Source organism: Ixodes scapularis, unplaced genomic scaffold (genome assembly GCF_016920785.2).
Source record: "Ixodes scapularis isolate PalLabHiFi unplaced genomic scaffold, ASM1692078v2 PGA_scaffold4__175_contigs__length_147842914, whole genome shotgun sequence".
NCBI lineage: Eukaryota > Metazoa > Arthropoda > Arachnida > Ixodida > Ixodidae > Ixodes > Ixodes scapularis.
The window spans coordinates 100,592,428-100,603,813 of NW_024609879.1; the positions used below are offsets into that span (position 1 = coordinate 100,592,428).

Below are 11,386 nucleotides of genomic sequence, written 5' to 3' on the forward strand. Positions count from 1 at the left end.
AAAAAAAAAAAAAAAAATCAATTGTATTTATGTTTTTCATCACAGAGAAGTTTGAGAGATGGTGTTAAGAAAGGTATTAACGGTTTTCCTCGATGTACTCTAGTGCATGAAATTAAAAACATTATACTAGCCCACATCCGAACTTTTTTTTAGGACCGGGAACTTGACACACTAAGCCCGATCACAGAAAGAACACAGATGTCCCGGGAAGGCCAATCCAAGACCTCTTGGAAGAGGGCAATCACGAAGACGTCACACAATGTCGAACCTTGCCAAGCCCTCTCTCCCCTGCCCCCCCCCCCCCCTCCCTCACTCACCTCGACGCAGCCCTAAAAAACTGACCTTTTTCGGTTAAAACCGAATTTCCAAAAATAAATTCGGCGTACTTTTATCGGTTTTTATCGGTTTAAACCGAAAACTCCGAACCCTAGTGTTAAGTAACGAAGGATTTTGTTAGATATAAGTAAGATTTGTTTTAGAAAAGTTTATCTTTCTACAGTTGCGTCGGCATCGTTTTTTTAGCTTTCTTTGTGAGTGTCGGCGTTTTGGAGGGAGCATTTGCGAGGGCAGAGCGGCCGGGAGGTGGGAGCGGTTCCCCCGCGGTCGTTAAGAAACGTCTCGGGTTTCGGAAGTCTGCTCGGACAGATCCCCTCTTGCAGCTGGTTGTGGCTTTTAGTCGAATGTGCCTGTATATAGAGGGTTTTGCCGCTTAGTGTAAAATTGTCGCTTTTTGCCCGATGCAATAACTTAGCGGCTGGCGCCAGTCAGACTGGGAAAATTGCAGAGAACAACTCCACAAGGAATTTAGGTTTGGCGGTTGGAGCCCCAGGATCACAGCTCGCCGACCATTGGATGACAGTGTACCACGTGGGAGTGGTGAAATTTGAAGTGATTGGTCCATCTCTGGAGGGAAAGGAGGCCTCTACGAGTCTAGAAAATGGCTGCCGAGAGGATTAGGGGGAATTCGGCTCTTGAGACTGGGGGACTAATGTATGGGTTTAAATTTTGGGAGTTTTGTCATGTAAATTACTGTTGACTTGTTGTAGTTTTCTTCTGAAATAAACGAGGCCCCACGGGCCACCGTAAACCTACCAACGTCGTAATGTGTCCAGCGGGATCGAACAACTTTTAGTATTTTTTTTTTATTATCAACTTCCCGGGGGACTTGCATCGGGCGAACGACATCATCGGTCGTTACCATCCTGACCGGGCCCCTCTACCTTCCCCCACGGAAAGAGGACTCCTAGCTATACATCACGGTGCAAACAATTTGTCGACGCATTTCCTCGCCAAGCTGGTAACCTATGCTCACCGACATATATCAGAAAAAAAAAAAAAAATTCCATCCTAAGCAAAAGCTCCAAAACGTTCGCCGGGTTTGCAAGAATTAAAATGCTAAATCAAGCGACTATCGCTGCGCTCCGATTTGATACTCGCAGAGGCCTACGCAGCACGGAAGCTCAAAGCAATTGCTACTCCAAATCTTCAGTTGTGAGCAAACCATTAAAACAAAAGTTGCAGAACGTTGCATGATATTTTTATAACATTGCGTCAACGTAGTTTTTTTTCCCTTCATAATGTTATCAAAATGTTCTCTAAGTAATGTACTTAAATTATTTTATGTGCTGTAACGTCCATGTCTGCCATATTGCAATAACGTTGGAGCAAAAGTCCGTGTTACTAGAGATATGATGTTTTCACCAAGACGGCAAAGAAAAGGCGAAAGAAGGAACGAGTGGCCCTGCACAGACTTCAAACTCGCACTATGCTAACTCCCGTTTGGCTTGCCAAATTCCACAGGCCAACAGACCAGGAGGACACGGGACCTGACACAAGATGTCCCCACTGCGGTGTCCCCGCGACTTGTGACCACCTTGTATGGTTCCGTCCAGAGACGTCAAACGAACGGGCGGCGGCGATCAACAACCTGCCACCTTCCCTTCGACCGAAGACCCTATGGGAATGGGCCCACCCGAAGTCCTCAGAACCCGCGGATAGAACAGCCGTCTTTTCATCCCTCATCTCCTACCTCCGGTCCTCCGGGATCGGAAGGTACATCTGATCCATCGTCATCGCTGGCTCCCTTTTCCCCTTCCCCCACGCCACACGAGGCCCACAAGCCAGAGGCGTGGTCTTTCAAATAAACGTTTCAATCAATCAATCAAGGTTAACGTTTTTTTTTATGTTACTGCGTGGCTGCAGGTCATTACCAAGTGCTTTCAATGGTCGAATGATGAAGGGTAGGAAAAGATACGTGGCTTACAAGTCCAGAAAGTAAGGAGGGTCTCAAAGAAAAGAAAAAAAGAAGCTGGACATATGATGCTGGTGTAAGTTGTATATGGTAAAGTAACGAATAAATCATCGACACAATGCGCGCATAGGCATAACGCGAATCGATAAGTAACGTTCGTCGAGAACTCCAAGAAGGAAAGCAAAAAATACGTTCGGGCATTCACTATCTCGATGAAGAATGCTCGAATGTAAAAAACCACCCAAACGACTGGAGATAAATCTGGCGGCAGCAGGCGTTTGTGGCACCCTTTGATCTGGGCAGCTGCTTACCCAACCTCTTGAAAACAATAGAGATATACAGCTTCGGGAGTGAGGAACATAACTCAGATAAGGGAAGCGTCATGTGTACAACAGGGCTTCTGTTCCCCGAATACTCGGTTTTGGGTTAAGTGGCTGTGTAAAACCCGGATAGGTAGAAAACATCTATTGTTATATTACGACGATGATTAGGGGGTTAGAGGTGCACCCAGTGCAGTAGCTGCCACTGCTATATTATGATGTACCGAGTTGTCATGTCACGGATGTGCAGCGTAGACGGTCAACGATAGTAAGATAACGACATCAGCCACCCAAATTATCTCTCCGAGGAATGATAAGTTGAAACAATGGCAAGCTCGCATACGAGAGCCTAAGCACCTAGATGTATCAAGGTCCGTGCACCACCATTTGCACGTCATCACAGCGAGATCAAGCGCAGACGCTGATTAGACACGAGTGGTACGTCATCGTTCGGCTGGTCCTCGTGTCCGATCAACGAGTCAAAGGGCGATCGGCGTCGTGCCCCATCGCCGAGTTGGCGTCATTCAAGTGAGATAGCGTTAAGGGGAGGCAAAAGAGGCTGGTCAGATCTGATTATTCCAGGTGGTGTTGGACCAGTATGTTACACGAGGAAGACTAAAAATTTAAACAACGAAACGCTTGCTGATGTCAAAAAATTAAATCGTAAATTTATATATAAAAAAAAAAAAGAAAACCCTCCACAAACGAAAGCTTTGGGAAATCATCGCTTCCCAGACTCGACGCGGTCGTCGTATCAGAGCTCGGTCCTTGCTTCAGAGATAGCGGGCGCTCTACACGATTACCCATCTGCCCATATTGCTTGTCGCCGATCGCCGAAGATAGAAACACTTATGTCCTGGATTCGCCAGTACTCTATTTCAGACGTAAGGGCCCGGCTAGAGTGCGGAGGGCCACGAGGTTCACAATGATTGATGTCCACGCGGTCGCCGACCACTCAAACCTGCATTCCAGCGGAGGGTCGGGGAGAACGATTACTGACGAATGAACAACCACAACGCATTCTTTACAATGGTAAAGTTATTTCTAGGCGATTTTATTTACCCTAAAGCCTGTAAGCTGGTCGCTTGAGCGTAACTAAGGTGCCTGGAAGGTGTCTTCCGACTGATGGTTTTAGGTCTTATCCCGTCCACACATCAAACGTGGTCTTGAAGTGGCCACAAATGATAATCCAATGAATGCAAGGAGTCAAGCGAGCTGGACAAGGATGACAACAATAACCCTGGACAAGGGGGACAATCGTCATTCTTGTCCAGCTGGCTTGCACCTTTGCGTTATTATCAAAACCTAAAAATGCAGGCCGTTCACCCTTGTTGGTGCTAGACTGGTGGCAGTTGATAAAACCTGTTTGCTCTACTGATGTCCGACTTCTGGGTAGCTCAGTTGGCAGAGCGCTCCATTGGAAGTGGAGAAGTACTAGGTTCGATACCAGGACCAGGCAGATTTTTTTCGGTCGTGCACCAGCCACCTAGCTGTGTTTGCAGATTTCTGCTTGTCCTTTGACAAACGCAAACCCTGTTCCCGTTCTACAGGGATTATCATCGTCGTGGCAGCAAGTGACGCCACGGGAACCGGCGTGTCCATGACCTGACGGTTAGGTGTAGAAGTCCGGGCAAGAAGTACGAGCGAACGCGAGTGTCGCTGTCCTTCGGCGTCCCAACTCCTGGCCATGGGCGTCGGCAGGATTTAATAAAAACAAAAATATCCACCTGTTTTTTTTTTTCCTTTGGGGGGGGGGGGGGGGGGGTTTGCAAGGTGAGAAATAGTTTTTTTTGTACTCTACGGAAATATATAACAGCCAAAACTTAACAAGGACGTTGTATATTTATGCGTCCCAACCAACACATTTTTACAATATATTATACTGCAGAGATTAAAAAAAAATGTTTGCATAAACATTTTTAAGTTAGCGGTTTTAATCGCTTATGCGAAAAGGCCCTTCCGAAGTATTATTACATGTCTCGACTTGTGTCCCGCAGCCCGGGGGCAAAACTCTACCTAATGAACGCTGCATGAGCATTTCCGAACCAACGGGTTATCGCTAACGAAGGAACGGTAATTGGGAGGGTATGCCCCGCCCCCTCCGTACCCTTTCCTCCTCCCCTCCTCTCCCATCCTCCTCCGTACCATCCCCTCCTCGCGTGACGTCAATTTTCCCGCTAAAAGTAGCGGAGAAACTGAATTTGTTCATATGTGACGTAACACCAAGTCATGTAACGTCATTTTCCCCGCAAAACCCGGAAACGGACGCCTAAGAGCTGCGCCCTAAATTACTTTAGAATACCCATCCATGTAGTGTCAAAACACGAGGAAACATGCAATAAGGCAGAAAAGACCCAATCGACGTAATACACGTGCACTCCCTCCGTGATATTTTAGATTCCCCGTTGAACATTGTTTGTTTTCCCGCAATATTCAACATATTAAGAGTGAGAAAGCTAGATATCAGCAAAATGAGTGTGCGAGCTTAGAAACTATGCAACTCCGAAGAACTCAACATTTCACTCTCTTCGCCCATGCTCCTGCCACAGCTGCCTTGACACCGCCAGAATCGCGGACGGCGGCAATATGACACATCGGTGACATCATCAGGCGGAAATCGAGGCACTTTTTTGAACGCGACAAAGACACAAGCCGGAGGCACGTTTTAGGCACCATAGTGTAACCAGCGGTAGCAAAAATGCCGACATGGCAGTACGCGTAAAGAACCTAGAGGCTAAGCTATTCATTGAACCAATTGGAAGTTTGCTTAAACACAGCGCATTGAACAGCTTTCGATCGGGAATCCGTTTCGAACACTACAACGACCTGTTAACAAATATGACCGCCGTACAGAAAGATCCCAAGCTAAGAAGAGAGACCCTGACACGCTAAAAAGAGGACAAATGAAACAAGAGCCTCGCGTTGCGTCGTAGAGGAGAAAGTGGTCGTCGAAGGAGAAAGCTCCGCTGGAACGCTGCAGAAGTAAGTGGGGGGGCCCCAGAAGGAGGATGCCTCAAAACCAGATTAACCAGGTTGCAAAAGAAGCGCCTTGCTCACAGATCGCCGCCATTGGAGAGAGAGGGTCGGGAAACGTAGCCCGAGAGAGACAATCGAGTAAACAGAAAGAGGAACCAGCCCCCGAGCGTTTTTCACCGGGGAAAGCCAGAGGGGCGAGGTTCGATGAAAATAGCTGGACAAGTAACATCCGCCACGATGACGACGCACATTCTGCGAAAGCAGACGGATGCCATTTCCGAGTGCAATCGACCGAGATTCCCGATGTAGCGTGGACTGGAACTCGGGAAGGCATCGAACTTTGGAAATGCATTCGCGTGCACTGGCAACTCGAAGGTTGCGTCTGGGATTTCGCTGGGACAGGGAATTTTTGTGGAACGGGTTTTTTTCCGCAAATAGGCTCCATAGAGATTTTCGAAAAGGAAGTAGTTTTGTTTTGAACCAGACGCCCGGAGAAAACAGAAATTACGCAAACGTGATTCGGCTCCCGAGGAAGCAGTTGCAATGACCTTGAAAACGGTTGCGTGAATGAAACTAAACAACAACAATTATCTTTCCTGCGCACCGAGGTTTCGTACGACGCAAACGTGCAACCATGTATATAAAACATGACTGATGAGAAGTACGACCTGGAGATAAAAAGCAGAAGTGCTAGACAGCTAGAAAATCTGGTACTACAGCGATAACAAGATACGATGATTCTACATTTTACCAAAAAAATCTTAGTAAAAGACGAAAAAAAAATGCCTTCTTTACACTACGTTTTGAACCATAATTATTTCCACGGATTTAATACTGCGTATTCTACATACCACTGTGTCATCTAATCCAAGTTTGTTTTAGTAGTAAGTGTTTGACGGAAATCCTCTTGAACAATGGGCTTGACGAAACATAATACTGGACAGAAGACCTGTTTTTACGCAGTCATCCGTCACACCGGCGGCAGCGTCGACATTCAACCAGGCAAGAGGAAATCCCCAGATGCGTAGTGCTTGTTTCTTTCCATTTTTAACCACACGTGTCAGGATGTTTATTTTTTCTTCGCACTGGTCGGAAACTACATCAGATGGAGCAGACGCTCGCTCTCTATGCAATGGCGGCTCGCGAATGAAACGAACGTGGAGGAAACAAAAAGATACGTTGCACGGAGGATTTTCCTCCATCTCGGAGCTTTTAAAATTCTTCGGACAGCTTTGACCTCCGGTAGCGGACGCGGCGAAGGATAACGGAAAAGCTCTGAGGTCGACCAATCGTCTTGGCTGCCTTTTTTGCTACTAGAGGACGAACTAATGCCAGGATAAGGTTGCGCATGAAAAAAAATAAAAAGGAACAACCGTACGGGCCAAGGGCAGGCAGCATAACTGCACAACTCGGTTCCGCAAAAGGCCCGATATTCGAAACTGATGACAGCTAAATAATATGCAATATGTTTAAGATTAGAGGCATTTCAACGTTGCTGAGATCAAGACAGAAAAAAACTTTCTGAAAATTCACGATTTCCAAATGAACCCGTTGATCCACCAAACTGTCCTATTAACCACCACCCCCCCCCCCCCCCCCCCCCGACCAAAACAGAAAAAAAGCTTTAAAAATATTATTAAAGCAATGACAACTTTTAAAAAAATGAGTAGCGAAATAACACTAAAACGCTCCGTTATATATTGAAGGGACCATGAAAGGATATCGGGTTGGAATGTTCATGACTTGTCTGGCCCAAGTATACTCGCGCAGACCGCCACAGATTCTGAAGCTCCCTTGTCGCGGTGAAATTGCGAGGATAAAAAGGGGTCTATTTCTTTTAGTCGCGCCTTCGCAAATCTTGATGACGTAATAGCGGGATCGTAACCACCCGCCAGACGACGGTTGAGCGCGGCTCATGGATCGGACACGAGAACTACGTGAGCACTCGACTTCGGCTCGTAACAACCAATGCCTGGAGCTCAGCACGTGTTTTCTGTTTCGCCAACCCCAGCGCGTGGCTATGATTAACGTTGGCGTCATAGGACAGGCACCAGGCCACGTGGCCGCTTGTTCTGGCTCCGAGTTGGGGGGGGGGATAAACGATGCTCATATTTTTCGATTTTTGTTTTGTTTTGTTTTCTGGCGACTGCCTTTGCTTAGAAGGAAAAGCTAAGGCAGGTGTATTGAGTTATTAAAGTTAGAGAGCGAATAACTAAGGCAAGCAGAAGAATCGTTTTATAGCTCCTTTAAATTAGCGAGTATCCTCCATAAACGCTGCAGCGACCTTGATGATTACCTACAGTCGTTGACAGTTTCAGAGCTATAATGACAAAAGGTGCAGTAGGGTGTGGCTAAGCAATAGAAGGTTCATCGCCTCGCGATTCATTCGCTAGCTCTCACTGGAACTGTTGCAATCCCATTGTCTGCTCCGTGATGACGTGGTCAAAGCTCTCCGTATACCCTGTCGGAAATTCGGAAGGTGTCTGCGACTACCGGCGGCACCCTCAACTTGCAGCGCTCCCGTTGCTCTCATTTCAAACGTCGTGACAGCCAAGCCGCGCAGACGGAACCAAGATGGCGCCCATACTCTGAACCCAAAGTAATTTGCTCCCACTGACGGCGTGTCGCAGACCCGCCCGACTGCCCCAGAAAACAACTGTCACGCACCGACGGCACAGTCCGTTCACCCCCCAACTGACAGTGCAGTGGAGGCTACGTGCTCGCTGGCCCAGTCATCCGTTCACTTTTTGTCACGTGGTCATGCCTCCGCCAACCCTCCAGCGCAAAAAGAGCGGGGTCAGATGATGAGAGGAAGCTGCTTGATTGGTCCGGTGGGCACTTAACGCCCACCGCACTGTCAGCTTTGGTGTGAACGGTGTGTATACCGGACAGCCAGACTTGAGAGCAGTGACCTATAATGGTTTCTCCGCAACGACTGACCCGTAGAACGGAGTTCCCGAGAGACTTTGCGTAATCGATCTCCGCGTTCGATTGTCGCCGCGCAAAAGCTCGCTTGTGCGAAAGAGGTTCGATGGAATGCGCACACGGCGATTACTGTGCCCCTTGTGCAGACTATTTCACACAAGGCCGTCTCCAGTTTTGCATCTGGAAGCAAGTACTTCGTGGCCCAACTTGCCGCGCAAAGAGTATACCACAGTGACCACACCTCGTGTAAAAACTCTTCAAAGGGTTTAGGACAGAAGACTGATAACGTAATTAATCGTGTAGTGTGAATGTTTAGACGGAATGAAGTCAGTCAGCCCCAATAAGCGTCTGGTATCTCCGCTTTAAGCAAGAAACTTGACTAGTGGAGTACGACTGCTAGCCTACGGGTCTTGAACGTGCACCACGCCGTAGTGATATACGACCGCACGCAAATACGGTGCTCATTCAGATCGAAACTGGCAGTGGTGGGGATCGAACCCAGGATCCCTGGATTCTGCAACGTGCTCCCCGAGTTGCGGCACGTTAACACACTCAACCACCCATACCGATTCCCCCCCCCCCCCCCCCCTTTCCCTGTCCAGCCAACTCGTATCCACCTACTAAACGCTACAGCCTCCAAAAAAGAGCTAGCCAGCTCTAGTTACGAAACTACACATTCCAGTTCTCATCTTTGAACACAAAATCGCAAGACAGAGAAAAGCATCTTCAGACTTCACAACTCCGAAAGACAGTTACCGTCCTCGAGCGTTCCTCACAAGGAAAGACGATTCTGAAGCCACGTCACGCGGCACAAGAGGTCCTTTCAGGGCGTGGTAGCTCTAGCAAGGCTGCCAAACATTGTACCAGCAGGAGACACCTGGCATCTCCTTCCAACCAAGCGACCTCTCTCGGTGCCAGATCAAGAAAAAGAAAAGAGTCAACCCAAGAAAAAGAACGCCAGCGAACGCCAACGCCAGCCACGATCGAATCGTCGACGCGGCATTCCTTCGCCTTATTCATCGGTTATCTCGGCGAGTCAACGTCGCCGCCGTGCGCGGCGCAAGGCCGGCACGCACTACCTGCTCCATTCGCACCCACACCCTTCGTAGGCACACCTGCAGGTAAACGGACCCAATTCCCTGAGACGCCGCGAGATCGCGTCACGTCCTCTGCTTTTTCCCTGCATCAGCAAGTAAAAACCTCGCATTCTTACGAGTCTGGACAGATAGCCGTCGCACCAGGAATGCTAATATACATCGTGTCAATTACCCGTCTCCCTCTAATTAAGGAGCGGCGCTGCAAGTAACGACAACCGGCAGCGGTACCTCTGTCTATGGCAGACACCGTGGGCCTCGGAGGAGTATGCCCTTTCCTCGAATCGCCCGAGAAAATTCGCTAACCTCGAAAATGGATTTGGAAAATACCTCGCACCACTACAAGGAGCCCCAAAATTTATTTTTAATGCGAAGTCCGTTAGAAACCAATAACAACAACAACAGCGTCACCGACAACAGGCTCAAAAACAATCGGAGCCCAAATCAGTACTCTGGAAAAAGGAAAAGTTGCTCTGGTGCTCAAGGTTTTTTGTTTCTTTTTTTATTATTCTTTATCAGAATAGAAGATGCTTCTGGCGTTTTCTGCATCTTTTTCCCCAAGCAAAAGTTTACATTCTCACATTAAAAAAAAAAAAAAAAAAAAAAAATACTCGAGGATTATTAAAGGGCATTTGCGACAGAACACCTGTACTCGCAAACGAAGTTGTTTTGAATGTCAAAGAAGCCCAACTTTGTTCGGCTGGCCCCCCCAAGTTTGAGAGAGAGAAAAAAAAGTGTTTAAGAACTGTGAGAATCTAAACTTTTTCGAAAGAATGTCCAGAAAAGACGGCGACAAAAAGGCCACACCTGCTTATATAGAGAACAGGGGAACTATACAAGGACGGGTGTAACAAGCTAAAAAAAAAAAGCAAAAAGCAGGCTGCTAACGTAGACCTGTTCGAACAAGGCGGCTGTTTCAAAGTGGCAGATCGGGTTTTTCCCCCCGCCGAAAATTGGTCTCGCGTGACTGTGTAAACTGGACGAAGCTATAGCAACGTTCCTAGACTAGTCGTTTGATACGCAGAAACTACTGCTTGGAAACGAAAAAAAAGACAAGTGGTAGTATATTACAAAAACGAGCTTCGAGTGCTTTGAGTCAAGGATTCGAGTCCGACCGTCCGTTCGAATTACGGTGTTGAGAAACGAAGAGAAAGACATCTGGGGACTTTATAAAACAGGACATTATGCGAGGGTGGGACATGCTAATATCCGTATTGAAAACGACAGTGGCAATTCAACGTGGAGGAAAAAAGACTGACGGAACAAATGATCCGTCAGTGCCACTTTCCGCACAAACTAACTTCTTACAAGCCCTTCACAGTGTTAGTTCAAATTTAATAACCAACTTAAAAAAAAAGTAATGAAAAGAATTTTGGACGTTGTCCGTTTTAAAAGTAACGACAGTCCTATATGTTGTGATAGTCCAACAAGTTTACTGTTCATGACTGGAAAGCTATATGGCATGGGTGGCCAGGCTGACCCGGCCTAAGACAGCAAACAAAGTCACGAAACTTCCAAGAGCCTTCCAGGGGGAGGGGGGGGGGGGGGGGGTTGTAAACAGCAATTAACGAAACTCTAACTACTTTTAGTCTATCCGAGTCAAAAGCAGTCCAACTGTACGTAGGGCAGTAGCACAAGGCTACCAAACCGCAACCTGCCTTTCGATTTAAAACGTGTTCCATCTCTCTCTTTTTAGGGACGTGCTCTTATGACCGGCAGGGAGGCGGGGGAGGGGGGGAGGGAAGGTTGGGGAGGGAGCCGCAAGCCGTACTGTAACAACGAAGAGCCGCATGCGGCTCGCGAGCCGCAGCTTGGCCACC

General features: G+C 47.7%; 1 protein-coding gene across 1 annotated transcript in view; it reads left to right on the top strand.

Annotated features, from left to right (window-relative positions):
- The window catches only part of LOC121837827 (lipase 3-like), a 213,600-nt gene that overhangs the window by 73,618 nt on the left and 128,596 nt on the right, over window positions 1–11,386 (top strand). The gene's annotated exons all lie outside the window — the stretch shown is intronic.